The sequence below is a fragment of the Drosophila ficusphila genome, unplaced genomic scaffold (genome assembly GCF_018152265.1).
Source record: "Drosophila ficusphila isolate 14025-0441.05 unplaced genomic scaffold, ASM1815226v1 contig_256, whole genome shotgun sequence".
NCBI classification, from domain to species: Eukaryota; Metazoa; Arthropoda; class Insecta; order Diptera; family Drosophilidae; genus Drosophila; species Drosophila ficusphila.
The window spans coordinates 459,899-471,858 of record NW_025064156.1 but is presented as its reverse complement, the minus strand read 5'-3'; the positions used below and the strand labels follow the sequence as shown (position 1 = coordinate 471,858).

The following is an 11,960-nucleotide window of genomic DNA, read 5'->3' as shown; positions in this document are numbered from 1 at the left end:
ACTTATTAACCAGAACTGCCCGTAGCCGCTTCTCCGCGCTCAGCTTGAGGAACCTCTGGCACCTCTTTAGAGGGTGGATCCCCCGGCAGACTCGGCACCGGTAGGACTGCGTGCCTCGAGTCCGCCTGCTCTCCAACACTTGAACGTTCTGCTTACGCGGAGCCATTGTCTACGGATGTCGGCGTTGGATCATGAAAAAGAAAAAAAACACAGGAAGATGTTTTATAATGGAAAGATTCGGGCCTTACGAACTACGGACAACGAAGTATGGATTACTGGGTAGAAGTTTGGGGAGCCTCTCCGGGAAGGAGAACAATTTTGGCTACTGGACGCCGGACAATGCCGCGCGGGATGTCGACTACGCGGACGTTGCCATCGGCTCCAGGAAAGACGGAGTCGAATCTACCGAGTCGCCACTCATTTGAGGGCAGATTGTCGTCTTTGATGACGAGCATGTCCCCGACCCGCATATTCTCGGTGAGACACTTCAACTTGTTGCGCTTGTGGAGCTCTTTAAGGTACTCGTCCTTCCATCGAGCGCGGAATTGCTGATGGAGAGCTTTCAAGTGTTGCCACCGGTTCAATATGGTCTTGGATTCCCCCTTTACTTCGGGGCTCCACTATGGATAGAAGAGGGCCGCCGACAAGAAAGTGCCCTGGTGTCAACGCTAGAAGATCAGTGGGATCCTCTGACATGGGAGATAGCGGTCTGGAGTTTAGACAAGCTTCAATCTTCGCTAGCAGAGTGGCAAGTTCTTCAAAGGTAGACTTCCGCGTAGCTGTGCATTTATAGAACAACGCCTTGAAGCTCTTGACACCAGCTTCCCATAGGCCGCCCATATGGGGTGCTCCTGGCGGAATGAAATGCCAGTCGGGCTGCTGATGACTATACGCATCAGTCACAGACTCTTTAACGGCCTGGAGAAAATCTCGGGACAGTAATGTGGCAGCGCCAACAAAGGTCTTCCCATTGTCCGACTGCACTTGGCGAGGACACCCTCTTCTGGATACGAACCGAGCGAATGCCGCAAGAAATTTCTCGGTCGTCAGATCTGAAGTAGGCTCCAAATGGATAGCCTTGGTGGAGAAGCAAACGAAAACCAACACATACCCTTTAGTAATAAGGCAGGCTCTGCCAGTGTAATTCTTTATGTCGAAGGGCCCTGCGTAGTCCATACCCGTGTACGTGAATGGACGGGAGAATGACACTCGTTCTCTTGGCAAATTTCCCATCATCTGACTTTGCAATCGCTTTTTGTAGATCACGCAGACCTTGCAGGCATTGATAACTGCCTTCACCAAGTTTTTAACTCTCGGAACCCAATATCTGGAACGGGTGAGACGTACCACCAACTGATTACCCCCGTGTAGCGTAATGAGATGGGTGAACTTTACCAGAAGCCGAGAGAGTGAACATTCGTACGGGAGGATTATCGGGTGTCGTTCATCGTAACCCAAACTTTCAGAGGCTGTGACACGGCCGCATGCCCTTATCAGCCCCCCTGATCTAGGAAAGGGTTTAAGGAGAGGATCGAACTGGAAGGGGGCGCCGGAAGCTTCTGACTCAAACAGCGATACTCGTTCGTTAAATACCTGCGCTGAGTGCAGAGAATCATGAGCCGTTCGGCGGCGACAAGTTCCTTGGCCTCCAGACGGATCTCTGAAAGCGGCGATTGTTTCTTGCACCGATTGATAAAACGCTGGACATACGCGAGGACCCGCAACGCTCTATCCAATTTGGAAAAACGATCAAGGAAGTCTTCGTTCGGAATATATGCTACGTGGGCTTTGACTGGTCGCTTTTCGATCTCGGTCACGGGAAGGTCGGTCCCCTGGCTAGGCCATTGGCTGCGTGGCTTTTGCAACCAAATGGGTCCATGCCACCACAGAGAACTACCGACAAGCTCTGGAAGGGCTACCCCTCGACTAGCCAAGTCAGCGGGATTATGTTCGGATTGAACGTGTGACCAGTTGGCTGCCTCTGTGGACTGAGTGATCTTCGTCACTCTGTTGGCAACGAAAGTAGTCCAATGGCAAGCTGGTTTTGCTAACCATGCCAACACAATAGTGGAATCGGTCCAGCAGTGGAGACTCGAATTCAGCATCGGCATGCTGGGAAGGATCGCTTCAGCCATTTCGGCTAGCAGTACAGCTCCGCACAGCTCTAGGCGAGGAAGCGACACAGTTTTGACTGGCGCAACACGCGTCTTGGCGGTGAGCAGGTGTACCATCGTGGTATGTCCCATCTCTACGCGCACGTAGATCGCAGCGCCGTAGGCTTTCTGCGAGGCATCACAAAATCCATGATGCTCTAAGCGGAATTCTGGGCGAAAGGAAACCCATCTTGGAATCCGGACCTGATCAAGGACCGAATAGCTCTGAAGAAAACTGTGCCACCTTTGGCACAACTCAGATGGCAGCTTATCGTCCCACCCCAGCTCCTGAAACCAAATCTCTTGCATAAAGATCTTGGCACACACAACAAATGGAGCGAGCCAGCCTGCTGGATCAAACAGTTTGGCAATTTGGGAAAGCACCTGGCGTTTTGTGGGGGAGATTTCTGTGGGTAGATCTGGGGGGACGAAGAAAAACTCATCGGACGTCGCTCTCCACCGTACACCGAGAGTCTTGGCTGTACTTTCAGTGTCGAGATCCAGGAAATCGCTGTTCAGAAGATGACCGGCTTGGATATGAGCTAACACCTCTTTGTTGTTGGACGTCCATTTTCTTAACGGAAAGCCCGCGGAGTCTAGGGCACTCTGTAACTCCTTTATTGTGAGCTGAGCATCTTCAGCAGAGTCAGCTCCCGAAAGGACATCGTCTACATACATTCCATTACGAATGACTTTGCTCGCTCTTGGATGGTTGAGCTGCACGTCAGTCGCCAGCTGTTGTAGGACTCGTATCGCCAGGAAGGGCGCACAATTAATCCCGAAAGTTACCGTCTTTAACTCAAAATCTCGAATGTACCCCTCGCTGTTTCGGAATAAAATGCGTTGGAACGGGGTATGCTTCGGGTCTACCCAGATCTGTCGATACATTTTCTCGATATCGGCACTGTAAACGTATCGGAAATATCGCCACTTCAGAATTTGAATGGTTAGATCGGACTGTAAGACCGGGCCAGCATGAAGGATATCATTTAGACTGACCCCATTGTCTGAAGGGCTGGAGGCATTGAACACCACACGAAGCTTGGTGGTCGTACTTTCCGGCTTGAGCACGGCATGATGCGGAAGATAATAACTCGCAGAATCATGGGTAGGAAAGACCTCTTTCATGTGGTTGAGATCGAGATATTCTTGAATGACGGTATCGTACTTCATTTTCTGTTGGCTGTCCCTTTTTAAACGCTGCTCGTTTCTTAAGAATTGAGCCAACGCGAAGGATCTGGAGTGTCCCAGGGCGGTCTTTACGTTCTCTGGATCACGGAATGGAAGGTGTACGATATATTTTCCACTAAAGTCTCTCGTGGTTGTCCGGAGGAAATTTTCCTCACAAGCCAAATCGGAATCTTTTCCCATTTTTATTGGCAGATCCTCCACCTCCCAAAACTTGTTGAGAAGTTGATCCAGGTTTGAATCAAATATATGGGAGATTCGAGTGGAGAAAGCGGAAATTTGCTCTTGCCTAGCAGCTGGTATTGGTCCGGTAAGGATCCAACCGAATATGGTCTCTTGACCCAGAAGAGAGCCACAGACGTTTGCTCGGGTGCCGCTTAGGAGTATGGAAGGCAGCAGATCAGCCCCGATTAACACGTCTATTTGTGCACTCTCATAGAATTTCGGGTCTGCCAAAGAAAATTCGGGAAGTTCCCGTAGGAAATTCTGCGGAATTGAGCAGGACGGAAGTTGATCAGCTAATTGCGGAAGGACATACGCCGTCGCGTCTAGTTGCAGGCCAGGCCTGGTCGGAGATCGAATTGAAAATTGGCAGAGCTTTTTGGACTCTGCTGCCAGTGTTTGGCTTAAGCCGGAGACTTGGGCTCCAATGATCTGATGAGGCAACTTAATCAAGTTGAACAGCCGCTCGGTCATGAATGTTGCCTCCGATCCAGAGTCGATCAAGGCACGAGCCTTGAAGGTTGATCCCAAATGGCAAACGTCAATAATGGCGGTGCCCAGCAAGACGGATCTATGACCCGTGGCAAGATAATTTTGCACCGTGGAGGTTGCGGCACTGGTAGTCGCTGGAGCGGTCGTAGTTGGTCTTGACCTGGGCGAAGAAGTTGGAGTTGGAGTCGAGAGCGTTGGAGACGCGTTACCTCGATGGAGAAGCGTGTGATGGCGGCCGCGGCACGTGAAGCAACTATGAGTGCTGTCACAGTCACGTAGCTGATGTCCTCGTGCAAAGCAGTTCAGACACAGCTTTTTGCCTTTGATATACGCGGACCGCTCATCGACAGACATCCGGAGAAACCGTGCGCATGTCCGCACTGGATGGTTTTCTCGATTGCACAAGTCGCACCCTCTACCTCCGGGTACTACTCTTGCTTCAAAGGAGTGGATTCTGCGTGCCGTGGAATTAGAGGCTGCCGCTCTGGGCTGAGGCTGACTAGAGCCTGACGGACGGACATCATCTATGGCCTCTAGTGTCCTGTGACGCTCAGTGAGGAAGTTATTTAACTCCTGCCACGTGGGAACATCGACCTTGTTGTGGAGCGACTGCTCCCAGAGGGAAAGTGTCAACTTTGGAAGTTTGGCGGAGACCATATAAACTAATAGGCAATCCCAATTGTCGGTGCTAATATCACTCGTTTCCATTGCGGTAAGGCAACTCTGAATGGTGTCTTGAAGCTCTCGCAAAGCTGGCCCAGATTCCTGAGTGATGGACTGCACATTGAACAGTATTTTCAAATGACTGTTTACTAACAACCGTTTGTTTTCGAAACGCTTAGTTAGGTTATCCCAGGCTGAGCGAAAACCATCGCTAGTTAAAGGCGACTTTACCACAATTGTGTGTGCTTCGCCACTCTTTTGGAATTCAGGTGGAACAATTTCTCGACCGGCGTCAATCTTGGATTGTTAATGTAGATCGCCGTGAAAAGGTCCCTAAACGTCGGCCAGCGAAGATAATCGCCGGAGAAGACCTCGGTATCGCACGGAGGTAGCCGACAACCTGAAGGAACGTAGGTCTGGGACGGATCAGCTTGTGTTTGGGGGGTTCGTGGAGCTTGAGCAATAAGATCTTCTATGTTCGCACCACACCTTTCGTAGACGCCGTAGCAATAATTGTACTTCGCTCGGAGAATTGGCAAGCTGTCAGCTGCACTGTCTCCGGCTGAAATCAAGCGTACATTGCACTCATCGTACTGTTTTTTGATGCGCTCCCACAATGCTCGGACCTCTTCGCGTCGGATATTCAGCATGGACATGCTCGGGGGAGTCGGCGACGGAGTGTTGCATCTCGCTTCGAATTCACTGAGTCGATCTGAAACCTCAATGAATTGATTCAGCGCAAGATCGGACGCAGCTAGAGCCATTTTTGTCTCGGAACGAGTGAGCCTTGCTTGGGGAGAGGGAGTCTTACTGGAAGGTTTAGGTGTGGGCGGCTTGACAACAATTTTCGGAGTTTTTGTTGGTGGAATGGGAGATTTTTTATTCCCACCTTCACTGGACATGCCAAAAAACGAACCCTCGGTTGGAAAACGAGTGTGCTGGTCGTGAGAAACAAATTTTAGACCTTTGTTGCTGGAATTGCACTCTTGAAAAAATTTGTATTTAGCTGACTTGTGGAATTTGTCTCGCTAAAGGGAGACGGTCTATGGAGGCGACGATAAATTAATTTTATATAAATAAAATTATTTAATATGCACAGGAGCGAAAAAAAAACCCAGAATAATTAAATAATATTTATTCTTAATGTTATTAAGAATATTATAATTATTATATTTATAATACGGATATGTGATTATTATTTTGTGTGGTATTTATTTACTTTATTTTAGAAAATAATACCAACTGTGGTAAAGACAAAAAAAAAACCAAAACGGGTAGTTTATTCGAAGAATGGAAGTTAATTATTTATCCAAAATAATTTATTTGCAAATATTTAATTTCTGAGCTATCAACAAACGGTGTGCCGTACGGAGTGACGTTCACACTTAAATTTTTTTGGAACCAGACAAAGAAATACATTTTTTTAAATTATTGTATGTTGCTGGACAAAAAAAAACAAATCAAATAATAAAAAAAATAATTTCCAATTATTTTGGTATTTTTAATTTTAATTTGACTGGAATATTAATTATGTGTTGTTATTGGAGTTGGAATTTATTTATTGCAGCTCAGAAATAATTTATTTTGTCTTTGGAAAAATTTTATATGTTTAAGACCTTGCACTGGATGTCGTGCAACGGCTCCCTAATGGGTATGGGTGTATATGTGTATATTGGTATGCTGGATTTGGATATAAGTGTATATATGTATATATGTGCGTTTGTGCAGTTCGCGCTCACGCCAAAAAATGTTAGAAATAAAACACACTGCAACCAACAAAGTTTTCCGAGTCGGTGGTGGATTGTAATTATTTATTTTATTCTACACGGAGGAAAACTTTTAATGTTGGTATATTTTCGCTGTAGGAAGTAGAAAATATGTATGGATCAGAGCTCGCAAATAACAGTCGACCGTTTCTCGTTGTCTGCTAATAACAGTATTCTCCTGACCCTTTACGACAGGGGTGCTCAAATTCGTCTTATGGCAGTGCGTTTACTAACACAGCCACAAGAAAACGTGTACATATGTAGGGGCGCGTTTGTGTTGGGGCGCAGCTGTGCACTGAGAGAAAAAAAAGTTTTAAATATTTACTACGAAGCATATTACGCATTGTACTTCGCATTTAAAGTTTATGCTAAAAAAACTGCTCTCTAATTCATCACTCATTTTGATCTGGCAAAAAATTTAATATAACACTTACGATGGTCCACCACGAAATAAATCAAAAGCCAACGCAGACAGAAAAATAAGTTCAAATGCATGTGCTCGAGGAAAAAACAAAAACAAAATACATTGCGTTCAGCGAAGCGTGACGACGGATAGAGATGTAATGAAGAAACAAGCAAAATTGTTTTTGTTTCACATGCAAATCGAAGCCCATATGCACGGTGCTTATGCGCGCACTACCCGAAAGCACAGAGCTTCTACAAAAACAAAAGTGCACTCAGTGTATAGGCGTTGAGCACCCCTGCTTTACGAAAAGTCTCAGAGAACGACCGATTTATGGGTTCGTAAATGGGTTCGGTTGCGCTCAGACCGAAACCGATTTTTTCTATTCGGTTTTGTTCTGGTTGCTCCAGGACCGTTTTGTCGTTTTCAGTGAAGCAAAAGGTCTTTTGCATATGTATTGGTATACAGTGCACGTATAGGCAAGCAAATCGTAAAACATCGGTTTTGCGGACGAAATATATTAATCGTCTTCGTGAATTGAATGTGTGTGTGTAAATGCCAAGACCGTTTGCATTGAGTTTTTCGGTCAATCGGTCTTTTGGTGACTCTCATTGTGCGAGCGTTTCTCGATCTGCTCCTTACGCACTGCTCATTGAAAGACCGAAATGCAAAGAGCTCAACGAAAAGTGCTCAACGGAAAACACAAATGATGACAGCAAGGGGCTCTTGCTCAGAGCGAGAGCGAGACAGTATGAACTTTTTCGGTTGTGCTCGCACCCAGAGCACTAGATGAAAAACGGTCAACTATGGAATATATTTGGAGATATATTTATGTATGTGCGTTTGTGCAATTCGCGCTCACGCAAAAAAATGTTGGAAATAAAAAAACACATTGAAACCAACAAAGTTTTCCTAGTCGGTGGTGGATTGTAATTATTTATTTTATGCTACACGGAGGCCGACGGAAAACTTTTAATGTTGGTATATTTTCGCTGTAGGAAGTAGAAAATATGTATGATGTATATGGAATATATTTGGATAATTATGTATGTATGTATTTTTTTTGGCGGAAAATTTATTAAAAAATATTGCCGGCGGGTATGTGTTGAGCTTTCGATTTTAATTAAGTGGACTGTATTGCAAGAAAAGGTGTGCAAAATATTAAGCGTAGGACTGCAGTGAAAAAAAAACACTTTGAAATTGGGGGCCCTTTTTCGGCAGAACACTTGGAATTTTTTCACAGAAATTATTTCTTCACTGTTCACTTCGAATATTTTGCACACTTTACACTTGTCGTTAAATTTTGGATTTTTCACTTTTATTCAATTTCGGAATTTGCACTTTTTATTAAAGTTTGCAATTTTAGCTCTTTATTAAAGTTTTGGAATTTTGCTCATTTGATGTATGTATACTTGTATGTACATACATATGTGTACGGTTTCACTTTGATGTACGGGCCAAAGAGGAATTGGAGGAATATGGCGGCACGATCAAAGAAAAACGGAAAATGGAAGATATCTTAATAATTGCCGTTTTCGGATTAAATCGGACTTGGATTTTTAGAAAAAATCATGCAGAAAGTCAAACGAAACAGTGTTTTCGAGTGGCTGACTGCAGACCGGCAAATTAATATATGTAGATCTTCGTACTTATCTTGAGCAATTTCGGGCGCTGGGCCAATCCGGCTCGAAGGACAAAAAAATGAAGTGGCGGGGCGTCCAACGTTGAAGGCAGCAACTCCTGTGGTCAGCGACGGCTGGCGGTGTTAGCTGTGGGGGCAAGAAATAACACACTCGGCGATCGCGAAAATAAAAGTACTTGGAAATTTCGGGTATAGCGCGGACCGGCCGGGCGTTTATTCAGTGCGTTGACGTATTGGAACTAATTTAAGCTATTCTAAGCTAGGCGCTTGGAGGCGCAGCGGAGACTTCTCGCGCTCGGGGAGTGGAGAGCCTGGACGGCCGAGCGCGACATGCTCCAAGCTTCGGGAGAGGGAGAGTGCGGTGTGGGGAGAAGCTCCGGGAGAGGGAGAGCGGGACAGGCCTGAACAGAGGTCGACGCGGAAAGGATGGAGTTTGAGGACGTTTTCCCTAGGACATTCCGGAGCCCGAAGCTTTTAAAAGTTTCCGAAGGAAGGGGGAGATGTAAGGAGTTGTAAAACTCCTTACAATTTCGAGTGCAGGGGAGCTGCATAGCAACGGAGGCGCTGTATTCAGAGGAAAAAGGGATTTAACGGCTCTCAGGACTTTGGACTCAATGCTGCGGTGAGTCTGCAGACTTTGGACCCAATAACGGTGAGTCTGCGGACTTCGGACCCGCGCAAAGAGGAGGGACCGTTAACTAACGGTACCGTTCTGGACTTTGCACCCGTTATAACGGTGAAGTTCTGGACTTTGTACCCGTTATAACAGTGAAGTTGGAGGACTTTGGACCAGCACAAAGAGGAGAGACCGTGAACTAACGGGACTTGTCCTGCACTTTGGACCCGATCACGCCACCGATGGAGGGAAACTACGGGACCAGGATGGCGTATAAAAGGAGGACGCGTGCAGGCAGTCAGGACAGTCAAGTGAAAGTCGTGCAACGAGATCGAACCAACGCGAGTGAAACCCAAGGAAAATACCAAGTGCCATTAAATCCGGAGTCAAGATCGCCGAGTCGAGAAGCCCAACGACGGTCACGTCTACATAAGCTGAGACTGCCAAGCTGAGATCCCAAGGGTACGAGGTAAGTTGTAGGGTGCGTCTACGAGTCTCGAAATCGACGAAGTTGGTGGAGTCTTGGCAGTGGATGTTGTGCGAAAGGTACCCGGCGTCGGTTCACATGAAAGAGTGAGGACCTGCTGAGGGCCAGGCCGACGAAGATCCAGTGGAGTTGTGCGAAAGGTACCCAGTGTCGGTCCACACGAGAGTGAGGACCTGCCGAGGGCCAGGCCGACGAAGTCCTGACCGAACTCCGGGGTGGAGCGAAGAGTGGTGACTGCAGGCATCACTGCTTAGCCCCGCTAGGGAGGTTCTGCCTAACATCCTCCAAGGTTGTGAGAGACTCGTAGCGAGCCTAGTACGCGACCGGTGCTCGAAAGACTCGGCAAGGCAAAGGACGTACGACAGGCGTGCCGCCGCAGAAGTCGACGTGGGAGCCATTACCGGCGTCAACGAGGGAGATGGAGTCGTCAGCGAGCAGAGCCAGAAATCTAATATCCAATTATAAAACCAAGGGATAATAAACCCGTCATATATATTCTAAAATCTAACCTAACTTCAGCGTTCTTCTTTGGTTTCGGGGTCACGCAACAATAAATTTGGTGGGACGAACACATAAACTCAACTGAGCTAGCCGCACGTTTACGTAGCGAGCGAGGATAAAAAAGCAGATCGTTACAACATCTGCACGATTATGTTCATAACTTATGTGTAGGGATTTGATCCTTGCTATCACAGAATCTGCACGTCTTGCTGTTAACAATCCCTATATTATATAGGTGACTCCTTAGTCTGCAATTTCCGGTTAATAAACCGGTAATTACCCTAAGTGAATTCTTCCCTAGTGGTATATGTTTCTTGAACCTTTGACATGATAATTGACGATGAGGATTTTGGCTTGTCTTTGGCCTGTGGTACTCTCCCAGCAGGCTTGCCTCATATGTACTAGGCGTCTGCATGATTACATTCATAACATACGTCTAAATGAATACATTCGAATCGAATAGAATGGAGTGAGTGGAATGATGGAAATGAAATGACATTCTATGAGTACCAGCTTGTGTTCCTCTCATAATTTGAGACGTCAAACGAAATGAGAGAGAATGAACGAAACGAAAAGTGAAATGAAAGATTTGGCAATGCCTTGTATACTCAAATCATTCGAGTTGTTGCTTAGGATTTCGGTACATTCCTTTTTTGAGAACTGCAGCACAAAGACGAAAATATGGACAACCAATAAATAAAAGAAGGCGAAATAAATTAAATAAAAAAACCACAAATATAAAGCCATTTCGGACTTGAAGAAAATTCACTGCATTTAACTTCTTATTATTTCCTTTTATTTACATTTGCAACTCGAATCTTTCGAACGAAACGTCTCTGTTTTCAACAAGAGAGAGAGAGAGCGTAAGAAAACCAACTCTCTCTTACCATGTTGGCTTTGCTCTCAAATTCACTCAACTTATTTTGAGCATTGTGCATTTGAATGTATGTTTTTTGCCACTCATGCAGATGTCTAATATTTACGTCGACGATATCCTAGCAGGGGCAAATCCAATACAAGAGACCAGGCGAGTCATCCGAGAACTACAGGATGCTCTCTGCTTCGCAGGTTTTCCCTTAAGGAAGTGGACCTCGAACCATAAAGAGGTTCTCAAGGACATTCCTAGTGCGCATCGTCTCCACGATGGCTTTCTTGAGATCGATGCTGACAGTTCCGCCAAGACGCTTGGAATTCGATGGAAAGCTACGTCCGATGAGTTCTTCTTTGTAGCGCCGGTGATTGGTATAGAATCGTTATACACGAAGCGGGAAGTGCTCTCCCAGATCGCCAAACTATTCGACCCCGCAGGCTGGCTGGCGCCATTCATAGTGCGTTCCAAAATATTCATGCAGGATGAAAAGCTTCCCAACGAGACCAACCAGAGGTGGCAAGAACTCTTGCGCAGCTATTCCGATTTTAACAAGATCCGCATACCGCGATGGATTGGCTACAACTCTGAGGTAAGAATCGAGCATCACGGGTTTAGCGACGCTTTCCAAAAGGCGTATGGGACAGCCATATACGTGAGAGTCGAGGTGGGCGACGAAATAATGGCGCATCTCCTTGCGGCCAAGACACGAGGCGCACTGGTAAAAACCGTGTCCCTTCCCCGGCTTGAGCTGTGTGGTGCCCTGCTGCTGTCCGAAATGGGAGAAGCATTCCTTCCTAACATGCAGACGGGTCCTTTCAAGATTTTCTGTTGGACCGATTCCACGATCGTCCTCGCATGGTTGCGAAAGCCCGCCTGCTGTTGGACCACATATGTGGTCAAAAGAGTTGCCAAAATAATCCAAGCGACAGATGCCGAAAATTGGTCGCACGTTCGGT

General features: G+C 46.5%; 1 pseudogene; it reads right to left on the bottom strand.

Moving 5' to 3' along the window:
• Window positions 1–272: 272 nt before the first annotated feature.
• LOC122319858 lies at window positions 273–5,482 on the bottom strand (annotated as a pseudogene).
• Window positions 5,483–11,960: the final 6,478 nt, after the last annotated feature.